Source organism: Malurus melanocephalus, unplaced genomic scaffold (assembly GCF_030028575.1).
Source record: "Malurus melanocephalus ecotype Western Australia unplaced genomic scaffold, MMel_1.1 scaffold_173, whole genome shotgun sequence".
In the NCBI taxonomy this organism is placed as follows: Eukaryota; Metazoa; Chordata; class Aves; order Passeriformes; family Maluridae; genus Malurus; species Malurus melanocephalus.
This window is the reverse complement of record NW_026623405.1, coordinates 1,382,462-1,410,053: the sequence shown is the minus strand read 5'-3', so window position 1 is coordinate 1,410,053 and position 27,592 is coordinate 1,382,462. Positions and strand designations below refer to the sequence as shown.

At 42.6% G+C, this 27,592-nt stretch overlaps 1 protein-coding gene across 2 annotated transcripts in view; it reads right to left on the bottom strand.

The window, feature by feature from the left end:
- Positions 1–27,592, bottom strand: part of MAF (MAF bZIP transcription factor) — a 183,606-nt gene that overhangs the window by 114,143 nt on the left and 41,871 nt on the right. Inside the window, exon 3 of one of the 2 annotated variants that reach the window (XM_057372537.1) lies at positions 6,925–8,487. The exons of the other annotated variant lie outside the window; for it this stretch is intronic. The gene's annotated coding sequence lies outside the window, so the exon portion shown is untranslated. Of the gene's footprint in view, positions 1–6,924; positions 8,488–27,592 lie in introns of those variants that run through there. 2 annotated transcript variants of the gene reach the window in all.

Below are 27,592 nucleotides of genomic sequence, written 5' to 3'. Positions count from 1 at the left end.
AGGAAACGGGAGCAGTGTGCTTCTCAAGCCCATGCACACCTCGGGCTTACGGGGGAAAAGTCAGCTCGGAACCTAAKTGCCAGTCGCACAGAGCGCATTTCGTGTCCCCCCCTGGTGACACCCATCAGGCACCGGTACGATCCCTATTTTCACTCAAACATCATTCACAGACTGCCCGGGTTTTCACTCAGGCACTGCTACTTCATGAGGCATGGAAGGACTCGGTGATCCCCCGAGGACCCCCTGAGCAGCAATAAGAGAAACAAAGCCTTATCCCCGCCCAGTACCTCACACAAAACGCAGTTCAACCACGGTGGTTTGGCCGCACTATTAGCCGGCTCTCCACAGGCAAGCATGTTTCTTGTCTCTTCCCTCCGATCATTTAACTGTGCTGGTGGCTCTGAGTTCACAACCCTGCCCAGCAGCTTCATTTGGCGAGATATTACTTCAGTTCACASAAGTCCCACCACTCAGAAGTCCTTCACAGTCCAGACATGTTCCCTCAAACTGGACACAGGTTCCCGTCCCGGGTCTCTGCAGTCACCAAGCCCAGCCTGCATTTCATTGTGCACGTTTTCTCCACAGTTCAGCGACACGGGCACTGCCAGGGGATGTGCTCTGCTCCCTGTCCAGAAGCCTCAGCAAAGGACAACCCGTGACATTTTCCAAACACCATTTGTTACGGTTTATTTTGGCCCTTCTACAGGTGTGTCCAAATTACTTTTTTGGGAGAACATTAAAAATTATGATTTAGGGCAACCCCCTGAAAGAATTGGGAGCCTGAAGGTGAAAACTCCCCAGGGTGACATCTTCTCCTTTTGCAGCTTCAGTCCTGCCTTGCTCTGACCCTCAGTATGAATGTGCAGAGCTGAGTCCCTCAGGAGGGGAAAGGCCCATCCACAGTCCTYAAAACAAGGGTTTAGGAGTTTATTCAGAATGCAACCTCTGCTCTGGAAAACCTGTGACTTTGGAGACAAGTGGGATTTGGAGAGGCTGAAAATGCAACGCGAGAAGCAGATTTTCTTCAGATGTGTGGATGCTGTTGTAGCCTTCATGAGCCATCAGTAAATGAAAAATGAAGTTATTCTAGTAAATAAAAATGCACATGTAATCATTGAAAGGTGAAGTCAGACAGAGCGCCTTCAAACTCACTTATCCTGAATAATATCCCATTACTCCCTGGACAAATAAGCCAGTCCTCACTGGAGCTATCTAGGAATACAATTCCAGTAAATTATATACAATTCTGAGCTTGTTTTCTAAACATATGGCTTTTTTTTTTTTTTTTTTTTTTTTTTTTTTTTTTTTTTTTTTTTTTTTTTTTTTTTTTTTTTTTTTAACTGTTTTTTCTACCCAAATGGTGTTGTTTGTTCCCCAACATCCGTTATTCTCCTTGCCAAGTGCCAGTGTCCTGAGGGGAAATCGAGGGGCTGCACGTGGCCGTGCTCACGCACTGGGGATGGGGAAGAGCAGAAGGGAAGGAGTCAGCAAATGGTGCTGGGTGAGATGTCTTTGCTTTCAATGGAGCACGGGGAGGGAAGGAAGGGAAATCCAAATCGGTATTTATAGATGTAAAAATCCAGCACTAMGCATTTTGCAGAGAGAAGGAAAACAAATATTTGGTTACCCAGATGAGTGGCATCCACCATCCTCACCAAGGAGCATGAAAACTCCTGTGGGATTCTGCCTCTCTGTCTGTCCAGCACCAAGCTACAAGTGAGCAGTGGTGCCTTCAGACACCACTTGAATTATTTTAGGGTTTACTTCCTCTAATCTTCCCAAATCCARACTCCAATTCCATTTCTTGAGAGCCACCCTCAAAACAAATACTGAGGTAATGCCAATAGGCTTGTGACTAAATGTGAAAATAGAGCTGTCTCAGCACGGAGCCCCACAGACAGGGCACAGATTTTCGCTGTCTCCACCTCCCACTTGCAGCACAAGTACAATTTTCATGCCTCTGTCAGAAGTGCCAACCTGGGGAAGTTGCAATGAGCAAGCAAGGAGAGGAGTSATGAATTAACTTGACAACAGGAATTGCTGCTGATAAATCTCTTAAGAATTTGATCCATAAAGGTTACTTCTCTGTGGTCCATGTTAGAGGTGGTTGTTCTTGGGGTCTCCAGCAGCATGTGGTGTGTGTTTCAGCTCAGATGCATATCTGCTTTGCAAAGGAAAATCCCCACAGAACAGGCAAAGTGAGCTCAGCTGCACAGGGAAATGGATCTGGAACTGCATTTAGAGGCAGTGATTTATATATAAATTATAAAGTGTGTCAATTCCGGACACCCATTTATATGGAGTTTGTCAGATCCAGCTCTGGAACGTGTATTGCCTGCAGAAACCATCCGGAAAACCTAAGAGGCTAGTTTAAACCCCAGAGTGTGAAAGGCCCCAAACCAGGATTTAATGGATTAGTAAGGCTGAAAAGGACCATCACAGTCATCTGGTTTTGCTTCCCATGTAACACAGCTGAAGAACTTCACCCACTCATTTCAGCATCAAAGCTATAACTTCTGCTGAAGCTATTGCATTGCTTCAGAAAGACACTCACTCTTGATTTAGAGACTGAAAGCAATGCTCAATCCACCRCATTCCTAAGCCAAATGTTCCAGCCATTAACTACTCTTGCTATTAAAAAGGCACACTTGCAGGGCAATTTTATCTAGCACCAGCTTCATACAGTCAGATCCTGCTACCCCCTTCTTTGCTGTATTAAAGGGCAGGTTACAATCAGGTTTAAGTTTTGTGGACTGTCCCATGAATCACTGGATGTTTTCTCAGACAGTCTTGGAATATATTGCCCGAGAAAATTATGAATGCACAAATTAATTTAAAATACCATTTGCAAGAGAATAACCAGAATTACTCCCTCTCTTCTGATGAAGAATTTCTGTGCATTTTTGTGCGTTATATTTTGCTTTTAATCTGATGACTCTGAGACGATATGGACAAAGAGATACAGGTAAATATGTGTCACACAGATCTCTCCCCCAGAACATTAGTGGAGGCATAATTCTGTGCATCAAAGCACAGGCTGTGTCACATCCAGCACAGACACTGAACAATGTCCCTTTAGAAAGGGCAGAGGGTGAGAGTAGCTTTATGACACTATTGATTTATTCTGTGCCTGCAGTTAAAAACTATACCCAGACAGACAATAAAAATAACTGCTCTAACCATATAACAGCTTCCTGCTACTAAAATGGATTTTACACTTAAAGGCATGGAGGGCTTTTCTTTTTTTCCTTAAGTCTCAATTATGACTTTTTTCTGAATAAATGGAAATGAGAAATTGTCAGAACTGGTTTAGTCCTGACATTATGGGTTTTTTCTGCTCTCCTCAGTGTTTGAAAAGGCCAGGATTATTTTCCCATTGCAAAGTTGTGTTGAAATGCACTAGTAGGCACAATAACCTGGTATTAATCAGACYAGATAATTTGGTGCACAACTTCTACATGAAGAAATGGGCAATGGGAGTGGTAGTTTGGAATGGGTGCATCATATAAAATAAAATTGATTATGGACTTTGTGGTCAACTGGATGAGCTAGGATTGAGGTCATAACCTTGGATTTGAATGTTAAAATAATATCTAGAGCAACAGGATCATCTCCTAGAAAATCTATTTTCACTCAAAGGAGCCCATAGATTTGCACACTGCAATTTAGGCAAGCTGCAAGCGCTTTGCTACACCAAAATTGGTGTCTTGAGCAAGTTTTTAACAGGCTTCTATGATAACTAGCCAGTTTCCATGATAATAGGGAAGGAATCATAAAAATGGAAGCTCTGGACTGTGTGCACATGAATGGATCAATTAAATGTTTTAAGAGCATATAAGCCTCCCTTGAGGTCTTTATCAAGATCTCTGAAACTGCTGAAAGAAATGGAGATGGCAGGGCAATGGGTCTGTGATTTGGCACCAGAGGCAGCTGGAGAGGTCCTGTCTCTCTGWACTTGTCCTGTTAGAACAGTTTTGGATAGAAATGCAATGATTCCAGCCAGGGGATTTATTGATCTGAAACTTGGGCTTTTTTTCAGGTTTTTGTCAGCAGGGCCAGTTCTCTGCCCCAGTTCATCAGTTCACAAAGCAGCACCTACAGGTACGAAACGGAGATGGTGAGGTGATACAAATAAAAGCCCAGAATAGAAGGGAAAATCCCAAACTATATGAAAGTGTGAGACAGGTRGGGCAAGGAGAGATGTGCACCACAGCCTGTGTCTCTGCAGAATGAAGACGAGCAGCTTGGGCACATGAGGTCAGACCATATGAGGAAGGGTGCATTGGGCTGGAAAAAAATGCTCAGAATAGGAAAAAGGAGAAGGAAGAGGAGTCTGCTATTCAAGCGTCATTCCCTTTCCACAGGTTTTATGATTTGGGAGATASTGCCTGAATGACACATAATGTGAGATATTGTAATGTGATCTCCTGTCCCCAGAGATCCTCTCAGAAATTAGATTATTACATGAGCATGGTTTTTATAAAAGTGAGCAAACATGATAATAAATGAACTCAAAGAGTGGGAAAATCAAGATTAGACTCTTCACATTTGGCTGGGGGATTTTTTCCACTTACTTATGCTCYGTGATAAAGCCTAGATACATTAATTAACTTGCTTTAAAATTGACTTATTGAATATGTTTGCAAGATACATTTTTGTTTTATTCTGTAAAACATAAAAATAGRAATGTTTACACAGAAAACAACCCTGTGGAAATCATATATTTCCACCCTAGAGAGAGAAGACTTTTTAAAACTTTGTTTCTTGTGTGCTTTTGCTGGTTCTGGCATTGGAAACCCTAACTTCAGTTCTTGCAGTGGGTCTGCAAGAAACACTCAGAGGGTCTTCCATTGTCTGCTGAAACACTCAGAGGGACGTTATGCTGAAAACAGGGCTCTGCTTTCTCTGATTTTCATGTAATGGTCAAYAGATAATATCTAAGATGGAAGTTAAAATTTTCCTTTCAATTACAGGGTTCATTGTTAATCTTCATTGTATTTTCTCTGGACGAGCCAGGATGGGGCCCTTAAATGCTTACACACAGCTCCTCCCTCACCCAGGACTTGTCACACACTTTCAAGAGTACAATTTCCCWATGAATCACTCCTCTCTGTTCCTTACACCTCACTTTCATTTTTATTACTTTTTGGGAGCAGGATTGTTTTGCAGGCTTTCAATCATCAGCCTCTTCTGAGCGTTCCAAACGTTTAACCAGTTTTAAACCCATGTGGTTCCAGTGCTCAGCTGGCAGAGCAGGGYTCTGCTTTCCCACACAGTGCTGTGGGACCCCTATGCAAAGACACTCCCAAATCCCTCCTGCATGGGTGGATGCTCTCCACCTCCCTCCAGAGCAGCTCAGACAGAGCCCAGCTTTAAATGGAAGCTCACGGCCCATCACAAGAGGTTGCACCAGAGCTTTGTCAGCCTGGAGTGAAATCTTGACCCCTCTGGCTGGGGTGCTTAACTGGGAGAAGAATTTCTCTCTGAAAATCCCGACAGCTCTGCAATGTTGGAAAAAATCTTTATGGGGGAGTGATCCCTTCTGGTGCTTTTCAAAGCCTGCTCTTCAGAGTAGCAGATATATTTATATTGGAGGTGGGTTGCTAAGTACAGTAACTACTCCAYAGGAGCCAGGCACAACAAACCAGCTCCTCAGGTTTTGCTTGAGCACAGCTCCATGAGYGTGGATGGCTCCACAGCTCAATAATTGTGACAAAACATAAATCCTGAGTAGGGAATTATTTAAGGCAGCTGTGGCACCTGAGGGTTTGTGCTGTGAAGATGTTCTGCAGGAGTTGGGCACTCCCAGAAGTGATGAACAGACTGATGAGTTTTATCAGGGAAGGAAACCATTCTCGATGTCTGCTGGTACAGGTCAGAACACTGGGTATATCTTTGGTGACATAATAGATAATGAGTCATGAGATAATGAGTCATGAGATAATGAGTACTCCGTCCACATGGCCTAACCAAAGGGGAAAAGGCCACGTCTTACCTGGTGTGGCCCCACATTGTAGATTTACTACACTTATGTAATGTGAGCGCTCCAAAAACTTGTGCCAGAACCAAATCCTAGAATTTGTCTTGTTCTGGGATTTCATGCAACATATAGGAACTTGTTCCAGCATAGCTTTCTGRAGGATGAAGCAAATGTATTCTGACTCATCTATTCCCCCTAAAACAACAGTGAAAGAGAAGAAGATATGCTTCAGCTCTCTGAACTGCAGTTTTATTTTGGAAAGAAACAGGCTAAACAGAAAAAAATAGGGAGTAAAGCTGAGAGATCTGAGTGGCTGTGACTGTAACTTAGCGAGCTGGTCTTTGAGAAGTACTCTGTCCACTAGCAGGATGCCAATTGCCAAGAGATGCTATCAGTTGATTAAAACACAGCCTGCCAGGTTCCTGCTTGATAAAACTAAGTACAGTCTGATTGGGAATTCTCAAATCCATTACAGGATGGCTAGTCCATCACTTAAATCAGCATACACCACTTGCCCATGAATCATCAACATACTTTGGTAATATATTTGCAGCAGCTAAACCCTGACAGAAACCCTGACAATTTGTCAAAAAGGTCCCTGAGTGCCGGATCCTGGGGGTGGGAAATGGTGGGACCGTGAGGGTTTCCTGTTGTTCCCCGCTCAGCTGGGTGAAGGTCATTTCCTCTCCTCTCTCACGCAGAAGAAGCTGACCCTCAACCCTTGRAGGTGTGTCCGTGAGCTCCCAGAAACAACAGCCAGCCCATGCAAGGAGCTCTCTTCTGCAGGGCCACACTGACAAGGCAGGGTCACTCCCCAAAGAGGAGTGATGGTCACTACATTTGCCTCCTCRGAGGTAAATAAATTGATCCCAGAGGAAAAAATTGTCATGAACTATTAAAAATCAGTCTTATACTTTATTTCTTCTGCATGCTGTAATACAAAAAAAAAAATTTAAAAAAGCCAAAAAGCCAAAACCACCAAAAACACAAACCCAGGGCTGCAGAGCCAGGCCAGCATTCCAGCAGAGGAAGGAAGGGGCATGCTGCCAACCCATTAAGGATAATCCACTAGCGGGTTGGTGTGTTTAAAAAAAGCCCTCTTTTGTTGGCTTTTTGGAGAGTTTTGTATCTGCTGAGTTGGAGGTGAGTGTCCAGCTCCAGATAGACATCCATGTTTAAACATCAGCTGCAATGTATTTCTGATCATCCCAAGGTGATAGATGGAAGTGTTATCCAARGAATTGCTGAGGACACTTGCTAGCTAAATAACAACACAGAAATACCAGAGGAACAAGTCAACCCCAGCAGAAACATAAAGTCTTCATTCCTTAACAGAAATGAGATCTTAAGGGGGGAACAAACTGATGTCAGATCTAAAGAAAGTGAKCAAATGCAATAAAATCTGGAGGCCATTTATTACTTATCAGGTAAGCAGTAGATTATAATGAAATAGTGAAGCCAGAAAGATAAGTCTTAATCATAGGAATTCTCAGATAATGCCTTATCTGAGATATCCTCCAACTCYACCACCTTCCATCCATGTCCTTTCAAATTCTCTCTCCATGTCCCTCCCTTGATTCTCTTTCCACTTCTTTTTTTTTGGTTATAATTAAACATTGTAAGATCTACTTTTGAAATGTATGGATAACACAACACTACCYTGTAAAATGTCAATACATTATCTGGTGTAAAGTCAGTGTAACTTCATCTCTGGTCTCAATACATTTTATTTACAAGAAAATTAATAAGCAGGAGACAAATATCTATTGTTTGCACAGTTTCAAAAACGTAAACTATAACATAAGGGGTTGTTTGTGCTCCCCCTTAATSTGCTGGGTGTCAGGGATATCTCTCCAGAAGTGAGACTGACTTGGACTATGTGAAGTAAAGCAGAGATTCACAGGCACAGTTTCCTCATTTGAATTAACACAAAGTGAGAGGACAAAGAGGCTCCCAAAATTCTGTCCTTGTGGTTCAAATTTGAATATATGTTCTTAAAGCTGGCCAAGAAACTGAAATTAAACCTCAAGTAATTAAGTTCCAGTAATTTGAGCAGAAAGCAGTCCTGGGAAAGTTAGCTGGCTGAAAACATTAAGGTGAAGAAAATCTATTGGATTTTTTTTGTGCCATTCCTATCACATCAGAAGTCCACAAAGAGGAAATTTAGGGTCAGTCAGGAGTTTTCAGTCTCTGGCATGCAGACCCCAAAGGTCCATGGACCAAACCACACAAGCAGCTGGCTGGGTGGGGCCATCCCACTTGAAGTTTCAGTGTCTCTTCAAGTTCTCTGTACAGGACTGCGACGCTGCCCCAAAGTCTCCATCCTCAAGGGTGCTGCTGCCTTCTTCTCGAACWCAGGTGGCTTTGCTCTCTGTTCCTTACACCCACCAGCAGTCCTGGCTTACCTCCTGCTGCTGCAGAAACTTTTGGCCTCCTCATGGTGCAGATTTATAAGCAGTGTGATCTCCTCTGCATCCAGGCGTCACCACTCCGGGTCTTCTGGGAGACTAAGGTTGGAAATTGGAAAAGGGATCACAAAAAGTGATAAAAGTAGAAGGAAAAAAGATCAGCAGCAAGGAGGAACAGCGACAGAAGACTGGGCAGTTACTAAACAAAAAGGATAATGAGCCAGGAGAAGCCTTGGTGGAAGAAAGAGGAGTGGTTCAAGCACTGCCAGTCACCAGCAAAAAGGGTGTCACATAAAGCAATTGACCCTCTCTAAAGCTCCTCTCCAGGCTGATATGGAAACTYTGGGAAGTTTGACATCCTTCCTCTTGCAAAGCAGGGTTACACACACCCTGGAGGTGGTGGTGTGGCTGCCCCTAGGATCAGAGCAGTGTGTCCCACCAAGCCCTGGCTGGCTTTTGCAGAGAACTCCCCACTGGCTCTCCTCCCGCAGGAATATGTGTGCACTGAAGCTGTTCTGCTTTATTGGGACCAGTGCCCACTTGGGCATTACTGCAAAATCACCCCAAATGGAGACACAAGTGTGGACAGAGCTCAAGCCTAACCCAAAAGAAACAAGGCTACTGTCAGTTGCCTTAAATTCACTCACTACACCTAGGGGGAACTGTAGGGGATTTAGAACATAAAAATGTTGAAAACTATCAGATTTTTTTGATAACATGCTGCTGTTTTAGGTCATATTGGACCTTCAACATTTGCACACCCTTCAGCTAACATCAGTATGATCTGTACTTAACGAACAGTGAAACACACAGTGTGCCCAATGATGACTGAATTACTCAGGAGGAACTACAGTTGATAAGACAATGATTTATGGACCTATTGTTTTCTAGGTTCTTGTAAATAATCCTAATTGGTGTTAATCATCCACCCTCGGCTCTGTGTTATCACCAAGAAAAGTACACTTCCTAAAKAAGCTATTTAGGGTCATAATCCTTCTGAAAGGCAAGACAGCTATTGATTCCACAGGACCTGGATAGAGGTGCTCATCCAAAGGAAAGCGATTCTGGAATATGAACAAAATGCATCACACTGTCTTTCCATGCTCGCATTGAGAAGTTTCTTTCCAAAAACCTCACAATAAGTTCAGTGTGTCCCAGTAATTCCTTCCATGTGGGCTTCGTGCAATGACCCTCCAGCCTTTCTACCAGCTCAGAAATGCACCACTCAGGACATTCATTTGCTGATGTTTATTTACTGCCAGTTTGCAGCTCCTGCCTGMRTYCCCTTGCGATGGGCTGGCTGTGTCAAACCTGACAAAGGCTGCTTGGGAAGAGCAGACACCTGCACCAGGACTTGGTGTTGTTGTGTCTCTGATTTTATTGTTATCCCTGAGAAGGCGCTTTGATCTCTTGGTGTTTCCCCGTTTGTCACTCCACATCCCTKCCACGAGGGAGCCGTGGAGCTTGAGACCTCCTTGCCTGCTGGTTTTAGGTGCAAGTTTTGGTTTTTGGTGGGCTCGGTTTTAGCACACAGATGAGCCTTCTTGACCTTAACAGGTCAGCACTTTRAATAACACTTAATAGCATTCTAGAGGGTGCAGTCACACGCTGCTTGCTTACGGAAACTACAAGGAAACCAGACAGTTTTTCAATTTGTGTATCAAAGAGAAGGAGATTTACACATAAAAGGGTGAATTATTTTGATTTGTAGTTTTCAAGCCACTGTACATTCTCCAACATAAATGCTCCCTTGTCTCTGCTTTCTGATAGTTCATATCAGGTTCAGTGGCCTAGATTTTCAAAAGTGGTAATTTTTGGAGGCCAATATTTCTCAGTGCCAACTCAAGGTGCCTTAAAGAGACCAGATGTTGTTAAAATACTGCATATCTTTGGAAAATAGGGCCATTTTATCATCTTTTAAACTCACACCCTGAAGTAACAGTGTGAAAAATCCTCAGGGGTGRGTTTGTCAGAGGAATAAATCTTTCCCCACCACACTACCCCTTCCACTGCCAGTGGTCCTCACAGCATCATAGCCCCATCACCATAAARGGTTCCTGCAGAGTCAACATCACCAGTCCTTTTTGACATTCTCAACCACCAAACATCCTACATAACCTATAAAAAGAGCTCATTTCCTCAGCTATTTCATCTTTTAAGTAGCTCTCAGAGAAAAATCTCCTAAGGCCTGAGGCTGGATAGCCRAAATCTAGCTATATGGTATTTGAGGGAGAGGAGGGGAGAAACCCTATCCCATTATCAGCATTATCCCGTTACCCTTGGATGTCTTCCATGTACTTGGAAGAGCAATGCCCCATTCTTGAGGCTTCACATTGCAGCCACTGCCTTTTTGGCAGAAGAAGGGTGGATGTGGCTCCCTTCAAAGTCAATCAATGTCACATTTTTAATCAATCTGGAAGGTCACCACTGCACTTCCATCAAAAAGGGCTGGGTACAATTCTCGCTGAGTCCTGATTGTTTGTGGGGGACTCAGGTTGCAGTGGGTGTTGGAAAAAAGTATTTTCTGGTCCTGACCTCAGCACATCTTCTATTCCTAGGCTCTTTTTAAGAGTTTAASATCAAATGAGAATTATACCCAGGACTATGAGACACAATGATGCAGAAGTATGTATAGTGAAATGCCAAAATACACCAAAGTGACTTAGCTTTGTGTTTCTTTATGGCTGTGAACACATCCAGGTTTGCTGTAAGGTTCAGAAAGCTTAGGGAGTTTTTGTGTGAAGACAAGTCACAATGCTTACAATGATTTTTGAGTTTCATGTTACAATCATCTATGAAATGTCATTGTTCAGCTGGGATGTCTGTGAGCAGTCACAAAACAAAAATCTATTGCGTTTCAGGGAGCTTTGGCTAGGAGGGAGGGTCATGGCAAGGCGTGTGTCAAAAACACTCGAACTCAGGGCCCTTTACACAAACACCCATCAATACAAAACACTGMGTGTGTTAAGCCAGAAAATTCTCCCAAGTTGGAGTCATTTCATTACTGTCCTGGCACAACTGGAGCAGGATCCAAAGCCCAGTAAAATCAAGGGTAGAATTTCCATTGATTTCCACGGAGCCTGGATTGGATCCTAGATCACATTGTCACACTGCAGCAAAACCCAACCGTGTTGCAGTATACCCACCTGCTCTCCAAAGTCTTGGCTCTAGCTGTTCAAATCCCTTGCAGGTACAATCTAGGTTATTCCAGCATTTATTTRGTGCAATGCTAAATAAATACTGTTTTATCAAAATCAGCAATACTGCTTCTCGTTAGTAAATGAGGCCAACTAATGCACAATTTTTATTAAGAGGATTTGTCTCCTTAAATCAAAACCAAGTGTCAAAATCCCTATTCTATCAATCAGACCGGTGCCCTCCTGTACCAGCTGTGAACTAGGGCTGGCTGAAGACATATAGAAAAAGTGAATGAAGACAGTACGATGTTTTTTAATGAGGTACTTGGGTTTCTTTTACAATAATTCAACAAAATCTGTCTAAGTAAGGGATCAAGAGCTTTTATGTACACAAGAAAGAAAGGAGGGAAAAGGAAAGCAAAAAGGAAGGTAGGCAAGAAGGGAGGAAGGAAGAAAGGCAGGAAGACCCTCTGTTTCAGTTATTAATACTTCATGTTGACAAGTCACAAAAACACAAAAACCTTCTTTAACCTCTTGCCTGTTTTCAGCAAAATCATCCACCTACAAATTAAAATCCCCTCYAGACACTGCTGAAATTACTTTCTTAGGCAGTTCTGTAATGTAAATTGTTGTGCACACTAGGAATCATTTCAAAAATAAGATGTGGGGATTTTTTCCTTCTGTGCAAATCAAGCCAGAAGTCTATATCTGAGAGGAATTTCTAGGAAGAACTAATAATCCTCCRTAGCCAGTACTGGAGTAGGTGCCCTAAACAAACCTACGGAAGAAGCATAATGAGGCRATGATTTATTGTGTGCTATGCAAGTCCTACTGCTGTGAGTGTGCTGGAAGAACCAGAGAAAGGGAGAGGCAATAATCACCCAGCCTTCTCCTCCTCCTCGTGTGTTTCTGGATATTACCTACTCAGGATATGAGTGTGACACCGAGATGGGGCTGCATCCTCCCTGAGCTGCAGGACTGGCAAATGATCTCATGCTGCAACATTTTGTCTGATATTTAAGTCACCATTAATTAAAAATCTGCATTTGGGTATTCTTAAACTTTGCACAAATATAAAATGTCATTTTGCTGGATGTGTTATTGCTCTGTGTGCATCMAAAAGGATTTTCAGGAATGCCATCAGCAGGTGGAATTCTGGATCTTCCAGAATGAAAACGAAAACTTCCCTTGGCTGCAAAAGGGGCAGCGTTTCACCTATGCATCAGGGACTAAATACAGACAAYGAATTCTGCCCACATAAATATTTGTAAGAAAATCTTGATCCTGAAGAATTACAATCAATTAAAGGAGGAGCAGAAACATGCAATGTAACCAACATTGCACCAATCAATGCAAATCAACATGAGCCTGACCCTATATGAGTTGTATTTGAMGCTATCCAGGCTTTTTTTACAGTTTAAAATTCATTCGTGTTCTTGTAATGATTGGTGGATTGCTTGCACTTCTGCCCATATTCCCCCCAATTTCTCCAATTTAAAATACAAAAAATTACCCCCAACTAAGAATTAGTCTTCAAATGTGTTTGGTGACTTATTTATCATAAATAAACATGGAAAAAATTACCTGCAGACTACTTGTGCTCAACTTCCCCCTTACCTCCCCCCCGCCCCAAAAGGCTAAATCAGTGAAATAAATTAATTGCTATGAATTATTCAGCTCTACCTGTGGCAATGAAAAATAGCGAGAGCATTAGGATTCTTCTTTGTGTACTAAGCCTCTAATTTATAGAGAATGCATATTAATAAAACACAGGATATTCATCAATATTCAAGTCACTGGCTGCCTGACTATTTAATCTAAAATTACCAGCCAGCTCAAAACTCTTACTAGTTAATCATGCAATCTAAGCCATTCTGATATTGATGGTTAACATTAATTGCCCAGCTGCCATTTATAAAAACCTCTTCTACATCTTCCCTTTGCCTAGCAGAGAACCCTTTGACACGTTTAACTTTTCAAACAAGCTGGAGTAGGTCAGCTCATCCAGGCTGTTCTCCAGCACAAAATCTTCATTTGCTTCRTTCTCATGAAAGGGATTTTGTCTCCTGTTGTGGTTTTGCTTTTGAACATGAGCAGTAAAAGCTGTCCTTCATAAGTATCTTTGGTAGGTTTCCCTCTTTCTGCAGATGTGGAGAGAAGAACCAGCTGGTTTTTGTTCCCTGTACAGATTGTGTTGTCCTTCACAGGGGAAACAAAGGTGTTCAGATCAGGAAGGCCTAAACAGTCTCACTCTCAGCCACCAGCAGCAGATTTCCTCTCCCAAACCTGACCTCACACTGCGAAGGGGACAGATAGCAAAGAGCAGTGACACTTCAGATATGGCCAATTTATGCTGCATGACCTCCTCTGCACAGATCAAGGTACAATTATAAGAATTGGGGCAACATTCTCATGTGATAAGAATTAGCCAAAGTTTAGGCTCACGTTCCCAAACTTTATCATACCAAGTAGTGTTGATGAAGGGGATGGCAGTGACATCTTCCTAAAGCGGTGCACCTAAGCCAGTCTTGGTACTTATAATCTGAAATTTTTTAAATTCTTCTTTTTTCTTTTTATTAACTTAGTCAAATTAAAGTTAAAAAAAGGCAGAAAAAACCACAAGCAAACAGAAAGCTTTCAATTATTCTCACTAAAAACTTCGGATCCTGCAAGTCAACTGCAAATAAGTAAATTGGCAGCAAACTCACTGTAGCAGAAACTGCTAATATATAGAGTCATCTAAGTGCTACTGTATGATTTTAAAAGGATTTTTAAGAACAACATTCTTAACCACTCTMAAATGACACCCTTGTGTCATTTAAACTGAAATTTAAATATCATAKAAATAATTTTGCAAAAAAAAGTGTTTGGAGTAAAAATCATCCTTTTCTCTGGATAGAGTAGTTCTCTGGAGTGAGAGAAATTTCTTGAATTTTATGATTTTTCCCCTTTGGAATCCAGGAACTACCAAGATGTTAATAAGTGTATCTCCCCGTGATGTGAGGGCTGCTGAGCAATGACTGGTCAGATAAGACACGTGGTGTTGCTTCTACTCCCTGKCTACTCCAGAGCAAAAACACCCTCCTGGCCTTGAGACTTATATAAGGGACCCCATCATCCATCACAGCCGTGTCAATAAGAACTTGAACCTGGCTGTTTGCAGAAAGCAAACACTCAGYGTGCAATAGCAGTGTCTCCCACCCCATTTCAAAATTCTGGTAAATATTTGCAGAGGATGTTTTGTAGCCTTCGTGCAGGTCCTGCAGGAGATCTGAGCTCCGAGCTGCCGAGAGGTAACAATGTGCTGACAGCAAGGAGAAAACGATGACTGCAGAGTGAAACACAGCCTTGGAACAAGCAAAGTCTAAATAAACTCTCAGCATACCTCGGTAATTCTCTGTGGCACAAAAAGTAGCTTGGGCCTTGTCTGAACTGGGCTTTTGCCTAAGTTGGAAAACCATGTTTAAATTAAATTTAAAGAGCATTCTTCTTAAAAGCCCTTCTACAATGCTTTGGCCGGACAGTGTGTTTTTCTAACCAATGTTTACATAGTTTGACCCATTTTCACTTCTTTGCTTTAACTGAAACTATTAATTAAGTTATTTAAAAATTAAATTGAGTATATGCCTGCTTTGGACTGGGTCTCAGGCTTCATTTAATTGCTGGTTCTTGTCCTGAGTTTGACTGTGAGGGTGTGTGAATCTGTCTCCATTTGGAAATGAACAGAAAATTACAAATAYATTTCATACAGACTACGAGATTGAGTAAAATGCTGAAGACATGCCCTGCTTTCTTTAATTGTTTTAATTGTTTGGAATAGATCCCCATGATATTAAAAAATTACATCTGCAAGAAACATGGTGACATGAGTCCAGTGTAGCTCACTGTGGAAAACTGCAATTTTAAATGGCTGAGTTGGCATTAGAGATATGAACCAAAGTTCGATTTTTATGAGCACAAAAACAGTCACACATCACATTTCTTGTGATTTATATGCCGCAATCATGTTGGATTTTCAAGTGGAAAAGGTGCCTAGAAATTAATGAAAAGGGGATATCTCTATTTTTCTATTTGCAACTAAAATAATTCAGGGCTTTCTCTCGTAGAGAGGCCAATGTGCGAACCGAAGTCTGATTTAGATTTTCCCATTGAATGGCTTTTCTGTACAGAATCTCATGAAGACACACTGATTCTTTAAACTTCACTGTTGATGCTGAAATTATGCTATGTGTCAAAATTACATCAAACAACTGCACTTATTTCCACCAGAAAAATTTGATTATTTCACTCTCATTTACATTACATTTTTTCCCCACTATAATGCTGACTTTGTAATTCCCTTAGGTCTGGACACCTCCAAGTAGACTTTTTCAGTAGAAATAAAGCTTTCATTATATTTCTTTTTTTTTTCCTCCTTGATTTGAATGTTATAATTGGATTGGAGAGATATTTGTTGTGAACTTCATGTTTTGCCAGGCTCCACGAGCAGCATCTTTTAATTTCTCTCTTTTCAATGAACCTTTTGACTTGATAAAAGTGGCTCTAAGGTATTTTTACAAAAGAGGCTAACAGAGCCARTTCATTTTAAACCCTTCTCTTTAAAGTATCTCATTTCCTTACTATTTCTTAATAGAGGCACTATCCTGCAATGTCATAAAGAATGCCGCAGTTGACTTCAGTGGGATCAGGATCACTCTCTACCGTAATTAGTTCTATATTTCAAAATATTAGAGGTCATTTTCTTCTTTTTTTTTTTTTAATCTGAGAAAAGAAAACATTTGGAGAAAGAAAGGCTTTCAAGTGTGACTGTCAGTAGAATACTAAAAATAAGTTGCAGTCATTTCAGTTGCTACAATTTATGTTTCTAATGAAATTTTCCTCTTCTCATTTACTGCAAATTTTTAATGTAAGCTTTTACAGCCATTGATTCAGTATCTTTAATCTTCCACCAATATTAGGTTGAAATGGAACTAACTAGGGAAAATCTATCTTGTTATAAAGCACAGTGTCTATAAAGTTGTTCAGTTCATCCAAAACTGCTTTTTTTYCCCCAGTGGGTTGGATAGGATAAAATTATATTTTGAAATACTGTTAATTCTATTCGGAGATTAATACACTTGTAATTAATAATAAGTTTAAAATATTATGACGCCTCTGGAGAAATCAAAGGATGCAATGTCAATCATTCTGACTACCAGCGCTGGGCAAGATCCCACAGTGCCAAGTTCTGGTGCTTTTAATTGCATTCAGTAGCAAACCTACTCCCTGAGACTGGTAACAAAATTCAGYTCCAGCCCAAACCGGGGAGGGAGCACATAATTTCCAGCTACTCATTTAGATGGGATCTGTCAGGGTTTGCATGAGCAAAGGCCTGGGAGCCAGTCTCACAGGGAGAAAATAGCTGAGCACCCACACCCCAGGTCATGGCCTCTCCATCCTTCCCTTTGCCGAGGGCTTGCTGCAGGCTCTGYCGGCACCACGATCCCTGTTTTGCAAAGAGGGCTGTGCTGGTTCACTGGGAGCTGTCAGGCTCCATCCCCTGCCCCAAGCTGCTCTTCCCAGCCCCATAAACACCCCGGAGCACACACCCTTTGTCCACACAGTCTATTTATAAAACCCCACTTCCAACATGTTTCGGCTGGTGTAGGTCAGCTCCACGGCTCCAATTATGGCAGCCAAGCTGCGTAGCAGGAAGGTGCAGCACCCCAAGAAATGGTCCAGGGCCAGTAAAAACTTGACCCCGAGCAGCCCCAGCAGAGCAGCACGTCTGACCGTGCCCTTCGAGTGGGGAAAAACGTGCTTTTCCCTCATGACCCTCRTGTCAATGCTAAAAATATAAAGCACTTGGACCCTGCAAAGAGCCCAAGTGCGCCTTATGGACAGTCCCTTTAAAATTTACGGGTCTATGAGGCAGAATGAAATCCCGCACCCACTGAAGTGAATGGAAAAACTCTCCTGCCCTGCAGCGTGCCAGGAGTTGCTTCTCAGGGCAGGAAAGTTAAGAACATGTGCAAGACATTGGCAGGACAAGAGACCTATTTTTGGACACTGCTTATTCTAGGTATTTCTACCGTTCCCATTAGCACTGTCCCAGAACACGTGGGAATCATTCATGCATTTACTAATCTTGAAATGAGAAATGAAGGTTGCCCAAATTCCCTGGATGAGGGACAGCAGCAAAGGCAGGTCTGTCTGTTTGGGGGCTGCTGGCTGGGACATGGATACACCACGGAGCCCTCAGCAGCAGGGCACAGGGATGCAGATCCTGGGCATTTCCTCTGCTTTTGCATGCCCACATATTGACCCTTCCCAAACAGATGAACCCTGTCAAACACCCACCTGGGTCTCTGCAGCAGCCATGCATGGACAGGCACTCAMACAGCCCTGTGGGAATGCAGTGTGAGACCTGACCTGTGTGCTTCCTGCCCCACTCACTTCTCACCATGCACAATTTCATGGCTGGGATGCACAGGAAGGTCCTGCCAGGATATGACTRGTCAGTTCACATACTTCCAGGGCTTTATCCAGCAGCACATGCCAGTCTCTGGACAAAAAGATTTCTGCTGTTTCCTACAATGAATTAAAGYGTTCYCTCTGCACTGGTCAGTGTGTTCTGRAGYGGTGGGGATGTGAGAAGCCTGCATGGCCATGGCCATGACTTGGCACACGAAGCACCTCAGACATGCACAGCCACCCTCACCACCTGCTCTGGGYACAGGGGAGACTTAGGGGCTACATGCACGTGCACGTGCATCTTTTCTCCTCCATCTCATCTATATCTGGCACAGGGAAAGGGTGTGATCTCCTGACAGTGTGAGAAAAAGTCTCTATTTATTCTGTCTGGAAGGGCKTTGTGTGCAGTGAGAACATCTCAGCTCACGTGTGTGCTCAGAGGAGACATCATTTGGGGTGCTGACAGAGGAGCCCTGGTGCTCCCCCCAGTCATGGGGGGTTACCCASAAAGGAGGAATGACTCCAAATCCACTGTGCCCCCTTCCAGTACCCTCATACTGCCCAGGAGGAGCCAGTTCTGAATTTCAGCAGGCTGGAGGTGTGGGCACAGGCTCCCTTCTGCTGACTTGACTGAGCCCCAGGGCCCCTCAGGGCTGGCGACGGCGGGGGCACTTCTGTCAGCACTCTGCGGAAACAAGTTAATTGACATATGCTAACACACTGTTAAACATAACACAGTCGTGTTTAAAAATACACTAGCTAGTTGGATCAAATGCATTTTAAAACATGCCTGCTTCTTTTTTTTTTTTTTTTTTCCCCAAAAGGATGAGGTTTTGGTTAAAATGTGCGAGTAAAAACATTTTTGAACATGGTTGAGGTGCAGGAAATGTGAGAGCAAGTGTCCTTTGGCTGAGTATAGTCTGCAGGGAAAATTAACTTAAAAAACAGGTTTTCCCTGATAATGTTAATTTGTTTACATTGTCCAGTTCACAGGATTTCAACATGAACATGCAGCAAAATATCTGTGTGCAGCATAATACCCATGTAATCCATCCGCGGCGTTTGTAAATTCAGCCCTAAGGCACCACCGCAATAAACACCATAATCGTGTAATACGATAATAACAACTCCCCAAAAGCATTACAACTCTTCCTGTCAATACAGGTATCTCTTTAATGACATGCTAAAACTGAAACCAGAATTAAAATCAAGATGTTGTTTTGTGTCTTTAGCAATAGTTGTAATAGACATCCAGGGAGAGGGCTATTCCCTCCGACTGGAAGGAAGCCAGTTTCTCACTCTGTCCACTTTTCTTTCTGTAAATTGCTACTGCTGGAAAACACACAAACCATTCCTCTTTGCGTGCTCTTCTKCTGCTGGCTGGTCCTCCAGCACTCTTTAGCCCAAGGATTCTACTAAGCTAAAAGCTGCAATAGCTTTTTACTTCTAGTTTGAAGCCAGGATCCTCAGCCATGCGATCACTTTCAGTGAAGCTGTTCACACCATCACAGGGCAGTGAGTGTGATTTTGGCTGGTGGATGAAATAGCAAGTGCAAGAGAACACTAAAAGACAAAAGACTTTCTTTCCATGCAAATGTACTGTGGGACAGCAAATGGAAAATGAAATAGCAAAATCTAGGTCAGTGAAAAGCTTATGGTATGAAGAGACAATAAGCAGAATTGCCTCTAAATATAACAAATACTTACTCAGGTTTTTACCGAAAGCATGGAGGGYTCTTTTAACAATAATGCTGGGGCCTGATTTGTAAATCTGCATGTTCAAATATCATGGTGCAAAATGAAGTCAAGATTCAAAAATGAAACCATACATCAAATGCCTGGCAGTGAATGTACACGAATATATGCTGTGATCGTCCGTCATCTGTGCCCGAGTCAGTGTAATTGGAGAGATGTACGAGGGGTTTTCAATCAGGCTTTGAGGATGAAGTGCAGAGCTGAGACCCATCTCTGGGCTGAAATCACAGGGGCAACAGAGAATTTGCATGAGGCTGAGAGCTGGCATTTCTGTTAGAAAAAGTGTGGGTATTTTGAGGTTTACATTGCATTTTGTGTGCAGGGTTTAAAGCAAAGGAGAAATTAAGAAAGAGATGACTGTGGAGATGAAAGCAACCTGAGGGGCACTCAAAAGCAAACCTGTCACTACAGAGATGCCTGCGCCAGGATCTGCTCCCCGTGTAATGGCAACCTCTGTGCTCAGGAATGTCTTGTCCTGGGACTCCAGGCTGATGGGTCTATCAACAGAGAACAGGGGCCAAGATGACCCTGGTCAATTGAGCTTGGACTCAATGATCTGAGAGGTCTTTTTMAACCTAAATTATTCTGTTATTCTACATGCTGCAACCCAGTACCATGGTCCTGTACACTCATGAGATGTGGAAGGGTAAGGAAGGCTGAGGTTGGAGCTTAGAGCAGGTTGAACACATTCTCTCTGTGATAGCAGCAGCTGCTATCACGAAGACAAAGGAGAAAAAAAGAAAGGAAAAAGCTGGGGCTGAACACTTATTCCAGGCTTCTGTCCTTACCACACTCTGCAAAAGAGATCAGAGGGCTGTCTTGCCTCTGCCCTGGGGCAAATGTTCCTGGTGAGAGGATCTGGTGAAAATTTGTAAAGTCCTCTGGCTATGCTATTCCCCAGAGAAGATGATATTATAAGATTTTTCAAAAGASCAAGCAAGAGAAAAGCCTGCTAGCTTATGAACTTCCTTGCTCTGAAGCTCCACAAATTCTTTCCATGGTTTTGGTACAGCACCTTATGTGCAGGGTGGAAGGGGAAGCTATTGAGTGTTGAATTACAGAGGGGAAAAACATCTCAAATTCCTTACTATTTATACTCACAACTTTCCCAAATCATTATACGCAAATCCCCTAGCCTCAGCTGAACTGTTCACGGGTTACAGGGCCAAGAAAGAGGTGGAGCCTTCATAGCTCACTCTAAGCCTTTCAGAAACGTTAAGTTCCTAAAAAAACGAAAGCAATAAAAGTTACCATTCCAGGAGAGAAAATTCAACCTCTACAGCGCCCCACAAGAGTGGAATTAATATACAAGACAGTAGGAGGTTGCTTTCATAACAGGCAGCATAGGTTGCTTATTTGAGAGAAGTTTTCTGGGACTACCTTCATTGTTAAGCTGAGGCTGACACTGGGTACAGAGAGACAGAAATTTGACAAAAGCATTGAACGATTGGGGGTATTTGAGAAAAAAATCTATTCTGGTAGTCCAGACACTAGGCTGGGACTTGTTAAGTTGTGAACTTGTTAAATTCCTGCTCCACCAACGGCTTCCTGCATGACAAGAAACCAGAGCCTATTTCTGCTGGTACAAATTCTCCTTGACTTTCAGAGACACCGTGGCCTTCATGTGGCAGCTCCTCACCCATGAAGCTGTTTGGGGATCTGCTTCCCCTCCTGCCCATGAGCCYCACCAAACACCTTTGGGATATATCAGCAAACCACAGAGGGGCTTTAAGCTCAGGGGAGAGGTCCAGGTGCAAGTCCTGAGAGACTCATCTTTGCACAGTGCTTCTGCACCTCCCCACACAAGCCTGATTTTGGAATGTTTTAAAGCCTTACTTGACCTTTTTAAAATTATTTTTGCCTCTGTCACAACTAGTGAATCAGTTAGTTTTCAGATTTTAGTTTCTTTATCATTGTTTATGATGTTTCCTTGTTTTACCAAAGTTCCATTCATTGCTTTTAGCCCAAACAGTGAATTAAGAACACTCATTTTTACTTCTTTTTCTGGACTATTTTCACTTCATGGCTTTCAAGTTTTAGCAAAGTGCTCTTATTTTTGGATTTTCAACATTGAACAGGGCAATAGAGACATTAAAGTAAGAAATATGCTAATTGGACTATTTAATAAATGTAAAAGTTATGAGAACTCTCTAATCACATGAGATTTGAAGGCTCCCATCTCTACCCTAATTAAAAATCTCAGTCCTGTATGGTACAGCATGAGGCTCACCAATACTGCTCACAAGTACCACGTGCAAGAATGAAGCACCCCATGGGCTCCTTCAGAGGGACAAATGGCATTTTACATGAGCAAATTTAAGGTCCTAAATTGCAACCATTTTGTAAGCAGGAGCCAGGAAAGCCCACCAACAGAAACAGTGGACTYCAGGATTGTGTATGGGCCCTAAGGAGTGCATATAAGATCCTCAAGAGTATTGAATGGAAACAGCCCTTGGGGTGATCCAGAAGGGTGGGTTCTGTCTTCATATCTCTCTGAGGGAATTGCTGGAGGGTGATGGACATGTCCTAAAGCCCAAACTCTTCATAGACCATCCACTAACCCAAAAGTCTGTAGCTAGAGGAGCACTGATGGCCAGCTGCTCTCCCTCCTTCTCCATGCAGGATCTGAGCTCACAGTTTTGCTGCCATGCACAAGGGGGTTCAATGAAATGTGCARCCACTGAACTCTGTTATGTTTATCCACACCCAAGGGCTTTTTAAACACCGACTGTTGAGTTACCCAAAAAGCACCTTGGCCAACACRCTCTCAGATTTCCAACTGATAACCCTTAAAAATAGCATTTTGCCCCCGTTAAACAAGCAAATATAACATTACTAGAGGTCTGGAGCCTTTTGTGCTGAGCTTCGACCTACAGCAGTATTTCCCTGCTAGAAGAAAGCAGGCTGGAGTTGGTGACATAACACCAAATATACAGATGGGACCACACTATAATTAGCAAGGGAATGTCATTCCTGCCATCTTTGCTTCGTTTGTAACTGTGCCTGTAAGCTCTGGGGAATGGTGTGCATTTCACACAGTCTGCACAAGAACGAGCATTGCCAACTGTCCCAGTTCTGGTGGGATACCCTTGGTCCTCTGACCCGAGGCTTGCAGAGATGTCACGGGAGAGTGGTGGCCCTTGCGAGGCCACTGCCACGACCCCTGGCCCCAGGGCAGAGGGGAGGGATTTCTCTGCATGGCACCAACAGCTCAGTTCCCTCTCAAACACCATGTGCTCCCATCCAGAGCAGMACTGCCCATTGCTTCTTGACAGGCTCCTTCACACCCACACAAAAACATCCTTTTGCCCATCATCCAACCCAATGTGCAGCCTGGGCCTAACAYAACAGGCCAATAACTCTGTTCCACTCCACACTCTGCCTGCTCCCAGGAGGGAGAGGATTTATTCAGAGCAAGTACAGAGATTTCCACTGGAGCTGTGCTTTTCAGCATCTAACCACTATTTTTAAATCTCTGTATTTGTTCCAGTAAAACACCAAATCATTGTTTAAGGTTTTACTGCTTTCTTTAAAGTGTTCTCAATAACATAAGTCCAGTTGTCTTTTGAACACTTTGTCATCCTCTGCAGGCACTTAGATGAAAATCTTAATGTCAGCTTTGCTCTGTCTGTGCAGTCAAGTGAATTTGTTTAGTTTTTCACCAGGCTGCACAAACTGGTGAGACCAGACAGGGAAGCAAACAAACCCATAACATATCGTGTTCCATGTCTTATGTGCAAAATTCAACTCAGCTTACTATAGGAGGCCGATTCATCCTACTGAGTCCAAAGGGACCTTGCCTCTGAAGGTCTCAAAGCATATTACAAACATTAAGTTGTAAAGATTTCCAACCTTAGGGATTTTAAACAGAAGAGACCCTTRTGATCATCTCATCAGAGCCTTCTTCATGACACAAATAATTTCCCTGTGTATTTCTTCCACAAACCCCACATTTGGAGATGAAGTAGAGCACACTTTCTGGTAGGGACTTCAGCCTCCATGAAAAACTTCAAATGATGCTCAAAGCACCACATCCTTACATAGGTTTTCCTGATGGCTTTTTTTTTCCCCTATAAAAAATCCATCATCACAAGTCTTCCCACAGTGCCACCATATTAACTGTAGAGACGGGTAAACTGAGGCATGGAGGAGTCAGGACTTCCTCAAGGTTAGAACCACATCCAAGTGTGTTTTCCCCCTGTTATTTTTSGCTCATATAGGCTCAGGCTGCCACTGAAAGGGGTGTCAGGTGTGAACAGCCTGTCCCTGCTGTCACCTTCCAACCACCCCAGCCCGTGTCCCTGCTCCCTACACAGCCCCAGGTGAGGGGGGAACCCCCAGTGTCCYCAGAACCCATCTGCACCCACCCTCTTTTGTGCTCCTGGAGTCCCCAAATCCTGACTGGGCTGTGACAGAGGAATCAGGCAGCTCCTGCTGTGAGCTGGAGCCAGCGTCCTGGAGCCTGGAGACCCGGGGTCTGATCACAGCTCCGCCACTGAATTTTTGCCGATCTGTAGGGAAATCACTTATTTCCTCGGGATTTCCCCATAAATGTGACAGAGTGCCTTGAGATTCCCCAAGGAAAGGCACTGTTCAAGTACAAAGCTTAATTATGATTGTTATAATATAGTCATGCCACTAATTCCCACTAAGAACTGCAAATCGCTCCCATTCCGCTCCTCCATCCCCCCTGCTTGTCAGTGCTGGTGGACAATTAATTCCCCAAAAAGGAATATATTAAACACATGTGAAATCTTTTTTATTCGCAGGACATCTCTGAGCAGATTGCAGTTCCCCTTAAACATATTTGTGATTTGAATGCGTCAAGTGATGTATTTCCATACTTTTTTTTTTTTTTTTAACAGCTTGACAGAATTTATTCAAAATTCAAGTTGTGACTGGCCAAATAAATCTTGCAACATCCTTCCTATGCCTGTGATCAACCAAATTCCTCTGCCATGTACAAATTTAAAATTCGTTTTTTATAAAGCTTGCATAGTTGTCTTTAGAAATCCTATTGAATGAGCTGCTTTTTCTGCCCCCCACCCCCCCAGTTAAATTTAGTCATTTTGAAATCCACAGGAAGCAATCTCAGGAGGAGTGCAGAAGGCTGAAGTGAGTTCATTGAAAACCTCAAGTGAATTAAAATACATTGAAAATACCTTGCATTTTTGCCCTGCAATAAACACTGGGGCTGCCACAAGAAATGCATCAGACTCTCCCTCAGCCAGGCTGAACCACAACAACTGTGACTTTTCTTAAGCCTAGAGGTTAATGAAACCCCTGCCATAAGGGTTAAAGGATAAATTCAGCTCTATGGCCATTGCTTAGGGAACATTTGAAGGGCAATTCAATATCCCACCTACAAAAATCAACCCCTCTGCTGTCAGACCTGCAACCTGAACAAGGAGCTCGGTGATCTATTTGTGTAATATTAGACCTGAAAAAAATTACAAGTTGTGATGAAATTAAAGACATCCAAATTTTTAGCCATTCTCTGCTGATAAAGGCTCTATTATTACCATTTACAAAGGGGAAACACAGCCAATTATAAGCTACTTCTGGCACATGCCAGGCCTCAAGTAGAAGATAAGCCAACACAGCAGAGCTTGCAGCTGGAAGCCCAGAAACCTGAAAATGAGCTGACTCATGGAAATATCCTCATATAAAATATCGGATGGTTATTTTTCTCTGCCTCCTTTCTGTGTGTCTTAGGAATGATATATGAATTGCCTTATTTACTTTGTCCCATAAAACTTACATTTTTTTATTAATGTGCTGCCAGCTCCAAGAGCAGTCGGTGTGGGAGCGGATGGAGGGAGGGAAGCAGGGGGGAGAACTGCTCTTTTGGGGGCACAGCAGGGGAAAGGTCCCCTGCAACACTGCGGGTCCAAAAGCACAGCAGCCAATTTTCACTGAGCTTTGTCCTCCTCCCAGAAAGCAAACCAGCTCCTCACTCTGCCTTGATTTCGCCAAAACCARGAGGCTGCCTGCACTGATATTACACCAGGGAGAATTAGTGCAGAATGAGGTTCCCAGAATTTATGCCCCTACCTGAAACCAAACTGCGAGCAGAAGTGATTTTCTCTGGTTTTGCCCCATGATGCCCATCCCAAACTGAGCCCCAGCAGAAAGCCTGATACCCAGCTCCTCAGGTTCTGATGGAGGCAGGGGATGAGCAGGGGATGTCCCTGGCCATGGGCTGCTGTCAGCAGGGATAAAAACTGAACTTTCCTGCTTGGCACAGACACTAACGTGGAGCTTTTTCTTGCATTCACCCCAATTTCCATGAGAAAATGTAACATTTGAGATGTCTGTCCCCTTTCAAGCCCTCTTACAAGGCATTCACACGTTGTTAGGAGAGGTCTGGGTCCAKGTGGGTGGGTGGTGGGATGCTATATGCCTCATTTCCTTAGGAAACGAGGTTAAAAAACCCTGCCCTCCCCTGTTATACTGCACTATTGAATTAAGGATGGTGAATGCTCATTATGAATATAATTAAAAGCAACAGCCTCATCTAACAATCTATTTTTATCCGTTCCTCACCTAGACAAGCAGCAGAAGGAATTAAAATCTGAAGGGAAGAGCCAGAGTCAGGGTCAGTCAGTGGCGTTTTGCTCTCAACTGGATGGAACTGTGTTGAAAGAAGATTTCAGTAAGACAACCTTCCTTAAAAACTACTGTCCAAAAAATATGTGCTTTGGATGCTTTTTTTTTTTTCCCTGGGAAACCCATGTCTAACAACTGCAAGGGCACAGATTGGGAGGATATTTCCATTTTACGAGGGGAGAAGGCATGAGCTTTGCAGCGTTTCTTGCACCAGCTGCCGGCCTCCGTGGCGGCAGGGTAGGTAATTAAAAAGGACATCGTGTAACAGATAAATGCAGGATAGTAAGTAGTCATTACTTGATATATAGTATATCATCTATTATTAGAGRCTAATAATTCTCTAACCTATTCATGTTAGTCTTTTGTCCGAGGAGCTGGCCGCTTGGCACGCTCTAAATTTCTCAACATAAAATTTACTCGATGTTACWACTCATATCTAATCCCAAATTTCTGTGCATTTCACTGCAGTATATCATGTAGCGAGGTAAAAGCTCAGCATTAAATCCTTTGCAAAAGGAAGAATGAGCCAACAAAACTCCATGTTTTCACTTTCCTGCCAGAAAAAAAAAAAAACGGTACTCTGAATATTTTTCTTAGTTGTAATTTTATTTCTTCTTTTAGAAATGCTGCAATTCTAGAGATGCTCAGCTGTACTTTACACTGCACTCAATAATTCACTTTTTTTGCCTGATATTTTATATTTGTGGAAATAACCTGCATTTTAAATACATTTCTACATACATTTAAATACATTTTTTTTAAAAAAAATGCATTCTGAAGAGAACCAAAGGAAGTGCTATTGTGTTTAATCACAAGGAGCAAAATCCTCAAGTCATGTAAATCACCATTKCACAATCTGCTCCGCAGTATCCTAATTTGGAAAGTGTATCACAGCAAACCAAGCTGAATTTATAAAGGATTCTTTACACGTACAAAACATTCATGTAACTTAAGAGTGTCAATCTCCATCAGCTGTCCTAGATCCCTCCAAGAAATAAAAGTAGAATCTATTTATTTGGAACTTCATTTCTTTTCTTCTAATTACAGATGCTTACTTTTTAAAAAATTTAATTTAATTTCACTGTCTTTTAATTTAGTTCCTTTCACTTTTTTTTACTCTCCTTTATCCTACTTGCTTATATTTTGCTTTATTTTACCTTATTTTATTTTTATTCTATTTCAAAAACCCACTCTAAAAACTTAACTTACACTGTAAAAAAAAAAAGCCAAGCCACCCAAAATACCCAATT